The sequence below is a fragment of the Plodia interpunctella genome, chromosome 9, assembly GCF_027563975.2.
Source record: "Plodia interpunctella isolate USDA-ARS_2022_Savannah chromosome 9, ilPloInte3.2, whole genome shotgun sequence".
Lineage (NCBI taxonomy): Eukaryota > Metazoa > Arthropoda > Insecta > Lepidoptera > Pyralidae > Plodia > Plodia interpunctella.
In genome coordinates this window covers 1778722-1799341 of record NC_071302.1, presented here as the reverse complement: position 1 = coordinate 1799341, position 20620 = coordinate 1778722, and positions in this window count along the sequence as shown.

The window sequence follows — 20620 nt, the reverse complement described above, 5'->3', positions numbered from 1 at the left end:
GCCAGCTTGTAAAAGATATGCCGGGGGAACTGGTCAGCTCGATCTTTTATTATATATATTTATATTATATATATATATATATATATATATATATATATATATATATATATATACATATATATAAGTATATATATTTTCCTTTCATCAGCACTTGATCACAATCGTAATATGTTTCAGTATACCTTTTGACCATGTACTTTATTGTGTACTTACATGTTATATTACAGATAAAAAAATATACATAAATTTATATTTAAAAAATGGTAAGCCCTTCTGGCATAATAGGGACCAACACTGTTTGAATGAGTTTCTTTCGGCATTTCTTCTCGCAGCAGTGGTCGTTCCGAAATGCTAGTAGTTTGTAGCTTTGGTAAACATCATTTGTGTCGTAATCATGTCGTGAAAAAGTGCCTGTGAAGGCCTAATTTCTGAATAAATGATTTGATTTTGATTTTGATTTTTGATTATGTTACATTGCAGATAAATACTGGATGGGGCGCGTTGACGGCACGTTGTCATATGAACACACCCTTCTGTACTGTCGTTGTTTTGTACCGGAACCGTATGACATAAACTGAGGATACCTGCGGGCGACGGTCACGTCTCGCAATTAAAATGTTAATTAGAGGATGTGTCGTTACACTATACCACCCTAATACGTTATAATACTGATCCTAGGGAAAAAATAACTATAAGAATATATAAAAAAATTGTGAATCTAGTCGATTATAAATTTTAGTATAAGTTGTGTAGTAGAATGAATTGTTCTTTTGTACATACGTGGTACCGCAGTTAGTAACAATTTTGATTTTTATGTGTATACTACACGCCATTGGGCGCATGTGTCGCATCGTATCCGCAAAAAAATCGAGACATATTTGTGTAGAAAAGAATATCAATGCCCCAATCATCCGATTATGTTATTATTGTCGATCTATGCTCTCAGCAAATTAACTCAAAAGCCAAAAACACTCAGTTTATTTAGAATCTTTCCAGTTTATAAAAGGTTGACGTCTTTTGTACGCCCACACATATCCACGAAGGTTTGTGTAGGACGATTGGACTGATAGACAAAAACAATTATTTCAAATAAGTACTTATGACATTTTTTTCAATTTTATAAAACAGAGTCGAAAACTTCGAGATTTGTATTTTGGAAAATGTTCCGTACATTTAAACAATTTTCGAAGGCCACGTTTTACTTTATATAGTTTTGAGTTATTGTAAAATATGAGTCAGTTATAAACGAAAATTAAACAATAATAATCTATACATATAATAAAACTGTAAGTTGGCTATGTCTGTCCATAGGAAATATTAAAGAAAAATAATTATGGTCGGTCTTTATGGGAGTGATAGAAGCCAACACATTCTTATGTTTGTTCTCGCATCACGCAAAATCTACTAAATAGAATTGGACGGAGTTTTCACAGTTGTATAGCGGATGGTCTAACTTAAAATCTGGTATAGGTTATATTGCGATACATTACTTAGAACCCGAGATATTTACAATAATATGTTAAGCGGACGCATGAAGTAAGCGTGGACGAGATCGCGGGCAAATGCTAGGTTAACTTGTATCACGATTCTCCATTGTAACAGATATATATATATACATAAAAGCTTAACGAACTTTGCAATACAATTACAATTTTGAATATTTTCGCGCGTTATCTGTAGGCACATAATTTAAATACTGTTTTGTCTTCACATTCGGGCTAATGAGATAACTTTGTACGCACGACGTGAATTTTAAACAGATGATAACGCTGTACAATATGGAAACCTTAGGATGATGTCTTCTTCTTTGTGGTTAGTCTTAGAATAGAACCAGTTTTATCCCTTATTCTTATATTAATATCCTTTCTTCTTGACGACCTCGGTGGCGCAGTGGTAAAGTTTTTGCTACTGAACCGAGAGGTCCCTGGGTTCAATCCCCAGTCGGGTCATGATGGAAAATGATCTTTTTCTGATTGGCTCGGGTTTTGGATGTTTATCTATATTATGTATTTGTTATAAAATATAGTATCGTTGAGTTAGTATCCCTTAACACAAGTCTCGAACTTACTTTGGGGCTAGCTCAATCTGTGTGATTTGTCCTAATATATTTAATTATTTATTCTTCTCAGTGAGTCAACTCTGGTGTTCTGATTTGTGAGGACCCATACCTTAGCACTGCCAAAGAATTACGATTCTCTTGTGGATAATAAAAGTATCGACAGTTGATAAGCAACAGTGGCATATCTAAAGAGAGTTGACATTAGGTTAGTAGTCATTAAGGTAGTAGTCAAGTCAAGTCGTTAAATCACAGCTTCAAAACTCAATGATTTAGTTTATGTATACCATATGCTTAAGGGCGTCACAGTCGTGTACGAAACCGGGGATTAGATACATGGAAAAATAATAATATGTGAATTCATACTTAATATTATAAATGCGAAAGTCGGTCTGTCTTTTGCGCTTTCACGGCTAAACCGCTAGACCGATTTTGATGAAATTTGGTATGCATGTAGTTAAAGACAGCATTCAAACAAAGGCGACTTTTTAAAAAAAAAATCACGCGGGTTTCGCAGAGAAATTCACGCGGGCGAAATATCAACATTATTTTATCCGTACTTACCTAGTTATTAAAATTCAGGAATTCTGGCAAACGATTTCTATGTGTCTATTCTATTTATTCCATCAGAATCTAAATCTCAAATAAAGTTTTTTAATTTGGTAGCACCAAAGCGTAGCGAATTCAAACAAACAAAAACGGGTGGTTCGCAGAACGTTTCGATCTCTGCGCTCGCGCTGTCATTACAATTTTTTAAAATTTTAACAAATATAAGAATGAGTTTTACAATATGACTTTACATTAATTACTCTGTACTGTAGTAATGTCAATTTTATGAATGACTGATTTTGGAAATGATTCCTTCCTCTAGAAAATTTACGCATTGTAAAGACTGCGCAGCCGCAGCGGTCGAAACGCTTTGCGAACCACCTAAACTTCAACTAGAATATTATGCCGGGTCCACACTATCGCGGAAGCGAACTTTGTCGGTTCGACATACATTGCTGGTTATTTACTGCGGTAAATAAAAACACTCATACAAATTACGCAATGTTCATGCATTCGCATCGGCAGAGTGTAGCCTCCAAACAGACGACTCGGTGGCGAAGTGGTAAAGTGCTTGCCTCTGAACCGAGAGGTCCCGGGTTCGATCCCCGGTCGGGTCATGATGGAAAATGAACTTTTTCTGATTGGCCCGGGTCTTGGATGTTTATCTATATTATGTATTTGTTATAAAATATAGTATCGTTGAGTTAGTATCCCATAACACAAGTCTCGAACTTACTTTGGGGCTAGCTCAATCTGTGTGATTTGTCCTAATATATTTATTTATTATTTATTATTATTATTTATTCTCTTTATGTAGACAAGAAGTAGGCATTAGAAGTTAGCGCTTAACTTTGAGCATAGCTGTCAACGTGTAAAGCGATGTTTGATTATATAGTTCCGAGAATTTTGCGGCTATAAAAAGCCCGTTTCTTCCATAATCCTACACTGAAATTAGATATCGTTTTTCCTTGAAATATTTTAAGTTTTCCCCTCGAGAATAATATTTTTTTTTTTTCATTTAAGTAAAATTTTTACAAAGTACTTTATAAGTTACAAGCGGTCGGTCCCGGCTTAGCTCGGGTGATGACTTAATAAATTATACACTGAAACCTACCCGTGGAATCATACTGTGCATTGGTGAAAGTCGCATGAAAATCTGTGCAGTAGTTTTTGAGTTAATTGCAAACACGTGTCTGTCTGTCAGACGCTGCAAAGGACTCTGTTTTAGGATAAGGATGTTCGACATTACAAATTAAATGTAATTATCAAACAATAATACTTAAAGCATGGACACAGAAATAATTCCGCTAAATGGTTCGTCAATAAAAGGACAGGAAAATATTCACCACATGTTTTACCCGCTTCAAACTTTTACAGTTATTCATAATAAGTTAAAGCAAAAAACAAACGTATTGTCATTATCGCACTTTATATAATTTGCCATTGACAGACAGAGAAACATACTTTAGTTTAAAGTAAGTTTTAAATTTTTATATAGGTTTAAGATATATTTTTTTCAGATTTATAGTGTTAAATATATATATATAACAAGGTTTCGTCAACAACACCGTTTTTCTGATAAATCTTACAATACTTACATATAAGTATATATTGACGATTTATACTTATATGTACGTATACCTAGATATAGTTAACAATTACGTAAGTAGATATAGTTAATGCTCTCAGTGGCCGAATTGTTAATTTCCCAATTAGTTTCCATGAAAAGGAAATTGAATCTAGATATCATTTTCTCACTTATTCATTCCATTCAATGAATGAACTAAAGTACACTTTGAAGGCAGATTGAGTCGACCTCGACAGAGGTACCTATTCAGCGTGGGAAAGCCAAAGGAACTATTAATTAAACTTCCCTGAGCTATTTTTAACTGACTTAGATTGCGTTTCAATGTTTGCTGGTAAACTTGATTCTGAAAGACGGAAAGAAAAAACTGCAAAAAACACACTCACATACACAAAGGAAAAGTTTAAACCAACATGTTTTGACGATTGGGTATGCAAAAATATATGATCGAGGAGCTTGTTAACTACTGCAAAATATCAAAAAAATGTTTACACTTTCTTCTTCTTCTTTATGTGCCTATAAATTACTGAATGTTGGCCGTCAGCTCCTTAAATTTTGTCTTATTCAGAGCGAGTCTGTATAATTGTTCGACTGTTTCGACTTCCGTCCATTTTCTGATGTTTTTGAGCAAAGACATCTTGCGTCCTCCCCTTTTCGCTTTCCGGCAATCTTCCCATCATTATTATTTGAAGAAAATAGAGAGGTACACTGGGAGTTCCTCAATATAATTTGCACTTTGTAAAATCGTCCTCAATTCCTCATTCGTCGCTTTTTCTTCAGATGCGTGTTATATCATCCCAAATTTTTCATTGTCTTATTTATTTGAAATTTATTTATTACATAAGAACAGAATCTAAAATAATCTAAAATAATAAAAGTATTTATTTAACATAAGTCAAAATTAAAACTAAATAATAAATACTAAATAAATTTAAATAAAAAATTGATAATAAATCGCCGTCGTCGTGCGAAAAAGGAAATAGGTAAAATAAAACTAAAAATAGGTATATCTTGTAAAATAATAATAACTTTGTAAAATAGGTATAACTTGAGTCCTATGACAGATGTCAAATTGTATGAAAAGAGCAGTCTCTGACGCTCTCAGTCCGAATATATAGGGTCATCCTGTTGTCATAATTATGACTATTTTGCAAAGTAGCTCATAAAATTACAAAAAAATGTTTTTATCCAAGCTTATCATTGAAGAAATCGTAACATTTAAGAGTTAATAAATAAATGTTTCTATAGTTATATTGACTGAGAATTTTGTTGTAAATTTTTGATGAATGATATAGGTACCTACCTATATCAGTATTATTAGTAAAAAAAGACTTCACTAAATTATGTGAAAGATAACAATAACGTCCACGGTAATGCAACTATGCACAGCTAACGTTTCTCGTTTGAGTCTTGAGTTGAAAATAGATGGATTCAGGCTTAGATCAGGTGCTAATTAAACAGATATTGATGGATGATGATAGAATTCCATTTAGTTTGAGAGCGTTAATACAAACTGGCGATATCGAAGTAGGGTATCGTTGACAGGGATTCAAGGATAATACAATTTAATCAAGATAATTTTATTCATTCATGCGTTTATCGTGTGAAGATAATTAGAGAATTGAGTATGATTAAAATGTAGATCAAATTTAATACACCTGTAAATCTGACGCCCGCCTGTGGATCGAAAGGTCCAGGTTCGAATCCTACTCATGCCACGTGAGTTTGTATACCAATCTGACACATATGTAGTAGTTTTCATAGACCACCACTTGCTTCCGGTGAAGGAAAACATCGTGAGGAAACCTGCACACTGGTTGATTATTAACTTGTGTGTGAAATGGAGAAAGTAATGGCAAACCACTTCATTAATAATGCCGAGAAAGTTGTTGTGTGTGATTCATTCCACGTAATGACCACGACCCACAGCCATGAGGAATACGACTATGAAGAGACGCTACCTAAAGTACACGTAACAGTGAGTTTCAAACTAGTAGGAAAAAACACAACTAAATAAAATAAATGAATTAAAATAAACAGTAATAAAATAGACAAAATAACGTATTTAGTGTATATCGAGTGGTGGTTAGATCCTTGGCAACTAGAAATCCCAGTGTGTTTCTTTTTACCAAATAACAAACATTCCGGCCACCGAATTAGTTCAATTAGGCAATTCTCATTAGGCCAGGTACTCGTTCCATTCGTGCGGCATCGGAAACCACAAATCGATTCAGGAATCGCAGGCCATACATCTCTCGTGTTTTATTGCCGTGTCTACAAATTAACAACGACAATGCATTCTCATTTTGCTACAATGTACGATTTTGGATCTGTAAATGTTATAAAACTGTAAATAGCTTGATTTTGGCCTTTGTTTTTAGTACTTTCTTTATTTGCATCTCTAGTGGAGCTCTTGTATTCTGAGTGTTTTTTACGGTTTCCTCCTCGATCCCAGGATCCGATTTGCTACTCTCACCACTACTACTACTATATTCTCATGAATACGTATATATATTTATATATCAGACCATTGGCATGCATACCATCCAAAAAGACACACCAAGAGATCAAGACAGCTTTGAAGGGTTGTGCCCGCTGCCAGTTCGAGGCATAAATGTCTAGCTAAACGCTCCTCTCCAGATGGACAATTTACACTTTTTCGTCATTGTAGATCCTTCAAAAGGACCAAAAGAACCTCTCAGTTGTTCATCTGAAGGAACTACTATGTAAGTTAGTTATCCTATGATAACCTGGTTCCTACTAATATAAGTATAAATGCGTACGTTTGCATATTCTCATGTAACCTGTATCACCCATACTACTTACAGGGTTTCAATGAAATCAGATACCCATACACAGGTAGTATAATCTAGAATAGCTCATAGTAAATTAAGTATCTCGAAACTACGACAGCGGAGCCTCAAAATCCATAGTTTGTTAATTAATCCACCTCACATAACAGAGCTCACGCGTACCTCGATACAGAATTTAGCGCATTTCCCGCCAAAACGGATCGCTCGGAAAATTCGTGGAAAATTCCTACGGAAGTATAGTGGAAGGACAAAGCGGTAAATTGACCGTAGCTGTATTACTGTGCTAGTGAAATGAACAAAGCTTCTGTACATTTATGAGAAAATGAACGTTTGACGTATTTTACAGCGAGGCCTCACGGCTCCGTTGCGCTCTAGTGCGTCCGTTTAAAACGATGGAGTATCATAGGGTATTTTTATTTCGATGTTCCTATGGAAGCGAAAATCCGATACGCAATTCTTCAGTTCTTATAAAACTTTTCCGCACCTGACTGATAGACAAAGCAGAGAATAGATAGATAGCCAAAACAATGTAGGTTCCTTGGACAGTGTAGGTCACATTTGGGAAAGGGAAAATAAATAGAATTCAATTTGAAATTATTTAATTTCGTATGATACACCTAAATCACAAAGTCAACACAATTTTTTTTGCAGTGAAAACTTCTTTAGCAGCGTTGTACACTTTTTGTGATGGGTAAAAAATGTTAAACTCGCGTCAGGACACTGTCAGTGACCCTGATTGAAAATTCGTAAATCGTCGAAAATGCAAACGTTAATATTCAAGTTTTCACTTCTGCCAGCACTCCCGGAGTGTAACCCCTTTATTATTTAAAAGTAAGTATACTATTAAAGAGACTTTCAAAGTACTTACAAGTGAACAAAAACAGACATAAAGAAATATAAAATCGTATCGATGTCAAGGCAGTCACAAGCTAAAGCTATTGCGAAACAAACGTTCTGGTCTTAAACCTATGAATCTCCGTCAGAAAGGCTTCGTAAAACACAAGTATATAGCTAAAGGTGTAACTCAACCTGGCTGTTAATGTGCTAACAGCTAACTTCGCCCTAACTTCCATCCCCCGGGAGCACCGGCTTCATCCCCGTTCCATATACTTTTTGTCACAGAGCACCATAAATCTTGAATTTCTTCCCATTTTACTGGAGCTAGCTAGATGCATTTCGGGATGCCCCTGTATTAGAAGCTATTCGTTATTTGTTTAAAATACATCATTTTTTGCTGAATAAAGTAACTATTTACTTTGACGACCTCGGTGGCGCAGTGGTAAAGTGCTTGCGTTTGAACCGAGAGGTCCCGGGTTCGATCCCCGGTCGGTCCATGACGGAAAATGATCTTATTCTGATTGGCCCGGGTTTTGGATGTTTATCTATAGGTACAATATGTATTTGTTATAAAATATAGTATCGTCGAGTTAGTATCCCATAACACAAGTTTCGAATTTACTTTGGGGTTAGCTCAATCTGTGTAATTTGTCTTAAAATATTTATATATATTTATTTCTTTTTATTATCAAAATAAAACGATGTAAAATATAGTTTTATTTAAATTTATCTTTAAAGAATAAATATAATAACGAACATACAAAAGTGATATTACAGACCAGCTGTTTACCCGCGACATAATTTTTGAGTTTATTCATTACAAAAAAATTACAATAATACAAATATTTTCTCTTTACAATATTAATATGGACCACAGACCTATATATTAACCTAATTTTGTAAATGATTTCTTCCTCAAGAATATTGACAGATCGTTAATTTTATATCAATAAAAAAAAACTCGCATGCACCATACAACTGATTTCACACATTAAATATAAATATTTCTATAACCATTTAAAATAAATATTTCTAAGGAAACTGCGAAAGTATTGTAATATCGTACAATGCAGGTATACCTGCATGTATGTCCATTGCATCATTGCAACCTATTATGTCGTAATGCGATGCACTCACCCTGAAATACTCGACAAGTCAAGACGTTCTTGCATCTAGCTTCTTCTCTGCCCTTACACAGGATATATTTATTTATTCTATACATTGAGTTTAATTGATTTAAAAATAGAGTTGTCAAGTCGACAAACTGAAACATTGACGTAAAGTCGGCGCGTGACACCCTTCACGTTGCAGGTGAATGGCGCACACATGCCGTTTCATGTAATGTTCTAATATCTGTGCGTTTTCGTAAATATTTTCCTTCGGTGACAATTTCCCATCGGTCGGCCATTATGCGTTTATCGTTTGGTAGTATAAAAAAAATTGGACCTTTGATTGCAGTCTTATCCTGAGTTATGTATAACACGATGCTTGAGCAAAAATATTGCCATTGAAAAACTGTTTTCCTCCACAATTATACTTGAAATAAAAACTTTTTACTTCTTCAGCGATTTCACCTTGATTATCCGACTAAAATGTGCTAAATCCACGTTACCACCATATTTTCAAACAATACAAGATTCTCAAATATTTACGTGATTTACTTTTCAACCTTATCTAACCATATTCCTATCACATATCAGTGAATCAAAGGCGAAAAATCTGTGATTCACGGGTGTTTAATGAGAAATATATTTTCCTCATTCCCACTCACATTCACTCATTCAAAAATGAAATGAAACAAGTCAATTGCGTCAACTCTGGGCATTTATATCAATGGCGAATAGACTTTAATTACATTTACACCAACTTGTCTGGATTTAGCATATTTTCCTCAGCAATTATGACTAGCCAGTCCCCGGCTGTGGTAATTGCATGTAATTCCAAGACAAAAATACGCACAAAATTTAAATTTGCCTACTCCGGTAACCTTGTTAGTAATTTAGGTCATAGCTTTATTTTCCTGCTTTTTAATCCGGTATAAAAAGTTGTTAGTGAACAACTGTATTTGTGTATTTTTTGTGCAAACAAAGGATTTAAGTAATTGGACATGCTTTTGTTTTTGATTCATATTTTTTTAACTAGAAATATGATTATCGAATATATTTTTTTAATGAATGTAATCTTTTAGAGTTGTTATATGAGTGGGTATACCAAATTTATAACCATAAATATATACCAAATCATAAATGTATACCAAAGATATGTGTTTCTATCAAAAATTAGATCTATATGAAAATTGTGATCTTGACATTACTTTGAATTGAAAAAAAAAACGTTAAAAAATCAATATCTTTGCACATTAGCAATAGAAATTAAAAAAATACACCAATTACTTGGTAATGTGCAAATATATTTCTCTAAATAACGCAGTAAATATAATTATGTGGTTTTAAAAACGTCTTCTTGCCGGTTTAAGAACTCGGCTGATTTTTAACTTCCAAATTATTATAAAAATTATATTTAGCATTTTATTCAAAATGTTGTATAAAAATTTCTTATAATTTTGGGTATTGAATTATTTCGCAGAACATCAACAAAACTTGGAAGTTACTAAAGCTTATAAAAGTCAAAAACTTTTGTAAGTTTAAGCAAAGAAGGCTTCTGAAAGTTTTTAAGAATCTCGCATCGAGCAATTTCAGCGTAATATATATTTTTCGCAGCTTTAGAAGTTTAAATTATTGTAATTTTTTTTTATCTGTTTCATATAATTGAATTTACCATAACATAACTCTCGAATTAACTTTGGGGCTAGCTTAATCTGTGTGATTTGTCCTAATATATTTTATAAAACTATTATAACAGAGATGTTTGTTAGGACCTAGCTAGAATTGGGGATTTTTTTCTATAAAATAGTTCTACATACATTTTAAGATCGTATGTACGAACGTAGTCGAAGAGAGTTAAAATTAACCCATCCCCTTCTTTCCTTACTTACGCATAAGGGTCAAATTTAATCAGATTCGACACTATTACTTAAAAAATATAGCTCTCATATTAATTAGTACAGAATATAAAGAAATATACTTTATCTGTGGTTCCCTATCAGATCTTCCTCATCATCATACATTTAAACGTCCTCACCGCTGGGGCTTTAGCTTTCCTTACGGATGGATAAGAAGGATAAGTCGTGCTTGAGATTTTCGGTCACCCATCCAATGGTCGGTATTGCCAAAGTCACTTAACCTGAACTATCCAAGCGTGTTAACCACGGCGCCATAGAGCTCTTCTTTTCCTTGTGACTTTCCTATAAATAAAACACGTATTTTTCAGTAAGTACAACAAAAATAAAACCGGAGGTCAAGACTAGTACAAACTAAGTGTACACGACAGAGACAGATATACTTGTAAAGGTTTTAATTAAAACTCTCGCCGAGTTTTTCTTATGAAAGTCTTCATTTCAAATGTTTATGCAGTGCACGCAGTGTTATGCCAACTTTTGAAAAAAGTAATCTTTTTTTATTGACGACCTCGGTGGCGCAGTGTAAGGTTCTAGCCACTGAACTGAGAGGTCCCGGGTTCGATCCCCGGTCGGGTCATGATGGAAAATGATCTTTTTCTGATTGGCCCGGCCTTGGATGTTTATCTATATATGTATTTGTTATAAAATATAGCATCGTTGAGTTAGTATCCCATAACACAAGTCTCGAACTTACTTTGGGGCTAACTCAATCTGTGTGATTTGTCCTAATATATTTATTTATTTATTTACCAACCGACACTTATTTACTTTACAGTGTTTGACTGGTATATACATAAATATATGATATAAAACGACTATTATTGAGGTAGGTAAAGAGTATATTAGAACAGGAATGAATGAACTTAGAGGAGAATAATGTAATTATTCCTTGGAAGATTATCTGACAAATTAATTATTGTATATAAATTTTAAACAAGTTCAATGTGTAATTTTATTTGTTTTAATGTGTAACAATGTCTGTTTTTTTGTTGTTTTTAATATTTATACACAATGCTGTATTGTTTTTGAAATAAATGAATATGAATATGAATCCTTGGTCAGTCAACGGGTTCAATCTCAGAGACATATGCAATGGAACTCTTAGGTACATACATTTATTACTATTATTTATTAATGTATAAATACCAACTGCAAAATGTTTTCGTATAGCTCTTCCTAAAGCGACCGAAAACCGATATAATATGTAATTGAGACTATTGTACCATTTTTTTGTCTTCCATCCGAATGTCGATCACGTTAAGGAACAGTGTCATGCGAATCGCTCTAGTTTTGCAAATACGAGTGAGTATGCTCCCTTTATTTGAACGTTTTCTCGGGTTAAATCCACTCGAAAATTGCACAGTGCACCTTAAGAAGTTTCTACTACAAAAAACCACATTCGTACTATCCCACTACGTCTATCAAGATCTTAAGTAAGTAACTTAATTTCTTCCCAAAACGTCCCGCTCAAATAGGTACAGTTGACCGCAAGTAAAGTTACCCTGCCTGGATCTTTATGGCACGGTAATAGGGTCGAGTTTGCAATGAATTTGGATATATGCCAAAAGTACTGGTCGTAAGCTGCTTAAAGTTACAAAAACAACAAATAACAAAGAGCCTATTTTTGTAGTTCTCTAATTTGATTGGCCCAATTCTTAGTTTCACCACAATCAATTCGATTTAATTGTTTCGAGTTGACTGAATTTTAACCGTTTAGAATAAATACTTAGTTATTGAACAAAGTGTTGACTTATCGTCGGATGAGCAATCTCAATCCATGTAATGCAGTGTTTGCATATCATTAGCTCATCAGGTAAATAACTATGCATCACATATGTTTGAATTGTGGCTGGGTTGCATACGCATGCACGCATGCATTACGATGCTAAACAATCCTTACGTACGCATACGTGCTGAACACCCATAGGGTTTGTACCAGTCTTTATTGTATAAAGATCATCTTACACAAGTTCAAGTTCAATTAGCTGATATCGTAATTCGTGATCGGTAGTCTGCAGTTGGTGATCATATGTAGTAATAAGTTGTAGGACTAGAGTTGTAGTTCTTAACTTTTGTTCGGTAGTGTGGGCCAAGTCATGAGAAAAGTAGTTTGGATATCAGCAATGCTTTGGACAAGTTTATTTTTTTTTTACATTTTTTTTTTTACAAAAATGCCATTTTTGCCACAAGCTTTAGTTGTTGTCAGAGAGATCTTGCTTGATAAAAAACTGCTGACATCACTCGCTGAGAGCCGATCCTGGATGCATTATAATGCATTGTCATGGAAACTGATGATTGTGGCAAATTTAAATATTTAGGATAGAGAAAACACAAATTTACGAATTTGTAATAGGAACTTTGTTTGTATCTGTAACAGGTGAAATATGAAATATTTCTAGAAATATAACTATTTAAATTGTGTCAAGTTTAAATTATCACATTTGAATGTATATTTTTTTTCTACAAATAACAACTAGATCTACAAAAAATATACCTAAAGCAAATGCTATGTTGTTTCTCTATAATTTGATAGAAATAAGTAATTACCAGTCTTTCGATCCCTCTGTCGAATGACCAAATGAGGTCTATGTCATTTGCTAAAAGTGCTAAAAATTCTACAAAATAAAATTATTTTAGAACATCTACAATCTTATCAAAAGACGTGGAAACTTTAAACTGAATATAATTATTTCACAATTAAATGGTGAAGCATCTTTTCAGTTGGCACGAACTAGAAGCGACTCGGAATAATGAACAAAGCGTAATAAATAATGCTTGCAAGTAAATTTTGGAGTTGTTGAGAAACTTCAATGGAGAGTTAAACTTGCGAATTTTGCGGTAAACCGGTTATGCTGGCAACACCCAGCTGACAGCTCCGGATCTAGCTGAGTTTTTTTTTCGATATTGACGCCACCTGTTTTTGTTTTCGTTTACATTCACAGCAAGAAACCAAAAAGAAACCGCACATTTTGCTACATATCGTCACATATCTTTGTCATGCTCTGGTTGCATTTGTGGCTGTAACACTACGATGCCCGGGCTCAGAGTAATAATTGAAAAAATTTGAAGATTCGGTTGTGATTTTACAACTGGCTGTTAGCTTAACGTAGGCATTTATATTAGCTTTGGCTTTTGGATAGTAAACAAAATAAAATGCATTATTTTGCCATGGCTATGTTTCCCTTAGTCACCTCGTACGATATACAGGAGACGATATAGCGGGGTCTTATTCTACTTCTTAGCATCAGATATGACAAGTAAAAAATAGTGTATGTGATTTTAACACTAAATATTTTATGGCGGTCGCGAGCCGGCCACTCCATTCATGTTTCCTTCGGCGTCGGACGTCTGTCGTTAGTGTATTGAACAATGCAACTTGTTTTATTTTTATCCATCACGTTTACCATATATAGAGTACTTATGTACACTGAGACAGTATTCTGCATTGTGTGGGCGCCAATTAGTTGCCCTGGGAAAGTCACACAGTATTTAACTCCTAGGTCCAGGGCAAGGCGGGACAGTTGATAAAAAGGGCGAACATCTGCGGGCTATCGATCGTCTTGACAAAATGTTTACTGTCTTATGCCAGTAGCTTGTCTGGGAAATGAGCAACGCAAGCGAAATTGTTGTACGCGAAAATTTGTGTTTACCTAGGGAAAATGTGCTGAAAATTGCGGGGGAAATAGACGATTTTTCTATATATTCGTTCGTCAATTAAAAATTCATGTAAATCACTATTTCTTGAATATTCAGAATCTGGCTTTTATTAAAATAAAATCAAATAAAATTCTCAATACTTATCAGTAAAACAATGATTTTTCATATAAATTACTATTTCTTGAATATTCATAATCTGGTTTAAATGTTAAAATCGGTCGATAAATTCTCGATTTTAATTTCAGCAAAAATGGTAAGGCTAAAATAATAGTTCTAAACAAAAGTGTTAAGGGTCAAATTAATTCCATTGTATTGTTGATCGTGTGGAAGACAGCGCTCGATCGGATTATGATCATTAGTGAGATTTTGCTTATCTATGAAATAGACAACATTATCTGTCTGTATTTTACGTTTCCATCGGATTACTATGTATGTGGCGTTTGGTTTTTATACTAATAGACCCTCAATATCCTCTTGTGGATGTTGTACATAGCGACTATAAAGGATATGAAGCATCGTTTGTAGGATGGAATTTCAGGAAATTTTTGGCTTGTGGAATGCTCAGATAAATATAAAAGTATTACGAAAACAAGCTCAATTCAGGAGCAATCAAGAATAGCACACGTTTACTTTGATATAACATTTTCATTCATTCGCATCTCATTCAAAGTGATATTGTATCCGTCAGAACCGCGGGTGTTTGACTTAAAAAATTAATGGAAAGTGAACTAATATAAATGTACGTAATTGTAATTTAAATGTACGTTTTTGGTTACGTAGCAAACATTATTTTTAAGTGAACTGCCAAATTTAAAAAAATCTAATTAAATAGAAAGCACCCGCCAATCAAAAATCCCGTCTAGATTGCGCCTCACTTAAAATAATAATTGCTACGCAACCAAAACTACATTAAAATTTTTTTCACTACAATTACGTACATTTTCCATAGATTTATATTAGTTTTTATTTAATATTTTTTTTGGAAGTAGTACACCCGCGATTCTGAGAGATCTGAGATATTTTCACCATTGTTCAATTTCCTTTCTAAAGACATTTATATAATTCTCGCTGTTGGTTATTTATACCAAGCCTATTCAAATATTTATGTGAAGGGCAAAAAATACCGGAATGGAGGCCCTTTTCATAAAACTTGAGGTTGCGATTGGGGAGTTTTGAGTGGTATTAACTTGTTCTGGTTATAGATAAAGTTAATGACAAACAGTAGGTAATGTTGCGAGGGGAGTGATTTGTCCAAACATAAAGGAGTTTTGAGTGTCATTCCTTCTTGCAACTCATTATCGTCTGAATTGATTGATTCAACGTTTTCTTTTTCTTTCGCCTAGAAATATCGCACATGATCACCTGGATGATATTAGCATATCATCCAGGTGATCATGTGCAACTTTTCTAATACAAAGAACAACAAAGAGAAAAAAGACATGAATGAAGAGACGCTTAACTTTAGTAAGTAATGCAAAAATATCACTTTATTTAATAACTAGCGACCCGTCCCGTTTTCGTTCGGGAAACCAAAATAAATTATACACCAAAACCTTCCCCATGTATCACTATATCTAATATAAAACCCGCATCAAAAAAAAAAAAAGATTTAAGCATACAGACAGACAACGGGAAACGACTTTGTTTTATACAAGTTAAAAGTACAAGATTCGGGCTTAATGATAAGGGCAAACATTGGACGTTTTGTAGAAGATGGCATTCGGATTGCGTTGTACTATGATGGAACCTTAGACCGTGACCCGAAGAGCCTTCAAACTTTCCGCTAGACCGCTTCAAATCTCGAGTTCCATTCAGTCTAGGCTCAAAATGGATTCAATGAAGTACTCTTGCAATTCTGTCAAGTTTTACTATAAGCACAGAAGCTTAGAGGGGCCAAAGTTTAATTAGGTATGGAAAGAAAACGTTGTACAGTATTTTTTATACCACTTTTGTATGATTGAAGCAGGTAGGTATATAGAGTAATCTATTAGGGTTTGCCTCAAATACCTATGGTTTTGTTTTAGTTTGTGAACATTTTATTAATATTATAAAACAACGTCTCCCTCCGCGTCTGTCTGTTTCTAATATTTCTTCTCCGGATTTTGATGCAGTTTTCACTGTTATTTAAACAGTTTATTCCCAAAGGTTTATACATACAGAATTGACCATATGCAAAGCCAGGCCAGGTCGCTAATAATAAATTCAATAATAATAAATTCACTTACATATATTAATATGCAGAAAGCAGCAATTCTTAATACCTGTCGAATAGTTAGGAAGTTTATGGACTCTACAGACACTGACACCTACAACATAAATACCAACGACACACGGACTGACCCCCTTAATCTACCCTAAAAATGATAGCCACTTGGTCATGGCCCGTGTCTATCATTAGAATGCCAGCCTCGGTTGAGAGCTTAAAGTGATAAAAACATAAATTCAATAATAATATTAATAACACCCTAATTCTTTTTGAATCAAAAACGTCCCAACACGAGAAAATTGTATTCCCGCCCCAAGGTTAAGATAACGGAATTTATTCTCAGCATAAGAGAGACTATTAGCAATGCTAATCTGTTTTCATTTCTCCCTGCATCTTGATAAGGCAGATTAACAACTTGATAGAACAAGCGGATAAATTAGCTATATACAAAATTAAATTCTACACTAATATTGCAAAGATGAGTGTCGGAGCCCAGTGGTCCGCTTTCCGCTTTCCTACTTTTATTTATGCACCAAATTCGCGCGGTCAAATTGGCATCCCTAGTTGTCAGACGATTGAGACGCATATCATCTTTGACCACATGTCCCACTGCTCCATCGTGCTCCGTTACAACGACGCAGCACGTTGTAACTCCTTTGTGCTCCGTTGTTTTTTAAGTGAAAACTTCGTGGCGTTGTGCACATTTTGTGATGGGTAAAAAATGTTAAACTCGCGTCAGGACACGTGACCTGATCGAAAATTCGTAAGACGTCAAAACCATGTTAATATTCAAGTTTTCACTTCCGCCGGCAATCCCGGAGTGCAATCTATTTTTTTACGAGTACTTTTTGACCATGTACTTTTGAACCTACCCAAATTTATTGCAAACTCGCCGCTATTACCGCGATATAGAGGTTTATGCAGGGTAACTTGATGTGCTGTTGACTGTACTCGTACGGACGGGGTCGTTATAAAATTTCAGTAGTTTGAAGCTTTTTGAGATGTTATATAAAATTTGACAGTTCATTGGAAGACAGAAAATTGGAAAGTTCTAATTTCTGCATAAATGATTTGAATTTGAGAAAGTTAAACTCATTTCACGTACCTAATAATTTTGTAGTGACTTATTAAGATAATGGATTCATTAATAATTTAAACGCGTCAATTAAATCACCAGTAAACTGCAGCAATTTGATTAAATTGACATGGATTTTAATCGTTAAAAGCGACGTTTTCAGTTTTACGATTACGATCGCAATTATTGGCAAAGCGAATACCTACTTAAATTAATAAAAGTTTTCCACGGTGGGTAGTTGATCGTCAAAGCGATTTCCTGCAAAATTTATATTGCAGGTAGATTTATCGTTTCCAGAGTTCATACCCAACTATAATTACGACCTCAGCACACTTTGATAATAAGTTTTAATTAAAATCATGCTTATTAACAAAAACTCGAATCACTATATTATATAAAACAACTGTCCATATGTATGCTTAGATCTTTAAAACTACGCAACAGGAAGAAGGTTTATGTGTGTTTATATATATATATATATATATATATATGTGTATTATGGTTTTACCCGAGCAAAGCCGGGGCGAGTCGCTAGTTGTTTATAAAAAAATCTTCCGAACAAGTGTCACTATAACTGCGTTTTCATTTCACGTCAGCAATGCAATTCGTTATTTCTGTCATACGAAATTTAGATATAATATATTGCATCGATTTTCAACTATGGAATCGGATGCCTTCAATAAAATTTGGCACCAGTGTTAGCAGTAATACGAAAATAAAAATTAGTAGATATAAATATTTCGATACATATTTCTCTGTTATACCTATATCTCAATGTAAAAAATAAAAATAAAAATAAAACAGTAAATAAATAACACGAGCATAACTCTGAAGTCCCGTGTATACGAGTAGGAATATTGGAACGACCCTCGAGCGCACAGTGTGTGGAAACAGCAGGGATACATTTTTATGGGCGCGCGCTCCGTACGTTTTTCAATCGTGTTTCAGATGCGATTTGCTCGCTTAAACCAATACATCGGACCACTTTGTCCTTTGCTGTATGTATTGAAAATGTTTATATTTTTAAGACTGGAGCCAATCCGATTCTCATCGGTGTCCAGTTTCGGGTTGCTGGTTTCCATGTCCATGGCTTGGTAATTATCAGGTAGATCACATGATTATTTGCCCGCAAACTTATAAAATATGGAGGAATCTTTGTTTGAATTTGAATGAATGAACTATTTATTGTACAATACACCGTAAGTATTACGTGCTAAGTAACTAAGTAAAGTACTTAAACTAAGTACTTATATGTAACTAAGTAAGATACCATTGGCGGTCTTATCGCTTAAAGATCAAGGGAATAAATGAATATATTAGGACAAATCACACAGATTGAACTAGCCCCAAAGTAAGTTCGAGACTTGTGTTATGGGATACTAACTCAACGATATATTTTATAACAAATACATATATAGATAAACATCCAAGACCCGGATCAATCAGAAAAAGATCATTTTCCATCATGACCGGACCGGGGATCGAACCCGGGACCTCTTGGTTCAGTGGCAAGAGGTCGTCAAAGAATAGTGTACTTATAGGATTGACGAGAATTCTTATTCCGTTTTAGCTAATAAAAAGAAATTATTTATATTGACAGTTTACACGAGTTTGATATTTAAACATTAGTAAGTATATCCAACTTCCCATGAAAATCTTCAAATAATCAATTTACTCTTAAATGCCTTTTTTATTGGTATTATACTTTATTGCAGAAGTAAACGTTTCTTTATTATCGGTTTGAATTGGCTCGTTTTATAGCCAGCTTTCTGCGCCTGATTGTTATTTTCATTGACTTCTGAACCTGATTGGGAGAAGAGAAAAATGTTTACTTTAAGTTTATTTTCGACTAATATCCATACTTCCTACTAGAGATGGATTAGCGGTTTCATAAAACAATTATAGAGCTGCTGTCAGTGTCAATGTCAACAAAATGCCGCCTTTTTAATTGTCAAAGTGAAAAAAATCACTTCTTGAAATTGTCACCTTTAATTTAATTTCCTCGAACGAAACCAATCAAGAACCTCATAGATCAACATTCTTGTGCTAATATAATACTCTGTAGTCGGGTTAAAACGAGCAGTAGTGTAGGACTGGGAGATACTGCAAACATAAGTCTCGAAATCTGTGTTTGTCAAAGGAATATTGCATCGTTGATTTTATTCAAATCAGATTCAGCGTGTGGTCCCGCCACTTCATATTCTTCCTTGGATGTCGTACTAGGTGAGGATTTATAACTTGGTAACTGATCGGTAACTATAGCATTCCCAATGGGAAGGGGTTGAGACCAGGTGCCCCGTTGTAAAATCACAGTTGGAATACAACATTTTTAAAAGTTGAAATTCGGTTGCCAAACGTCTTGTGCCAGCAGGATTTTATTATAGAATTCTGCATTTGATAGTTTAAATTGTTTACTTTAATACATATTTTTGAATAAAGAGATATAAGAATTCTTTCATACAAAAGCTAGATTGTATGCCATACGTTAGCATTTTCATCCATCCGCCTTCATTCCGCTGCATTTCAACAGTTTTATTGATGTAAACATTGTACTTGCATTCATCTAGACTCCAGTCCAGTTTAATTTACAATACAATGTGCCTAGTCCGACACTACAATGAAGTTTTATGTCTTTCACAAATTACTTAGAAAACTCCATGATAGAACCACTATTACTGTGTAGGGAACAAATGTACCACGCCGCTCTTGGTCATAGATAATGAGAATAAATACAATAAAGTAAACAAATATATAAGGACATATCACACAGATTGAGTTAGCCCCAAAGTAAGTTCGAGACTTGTGTTATGGGATACTAACTCA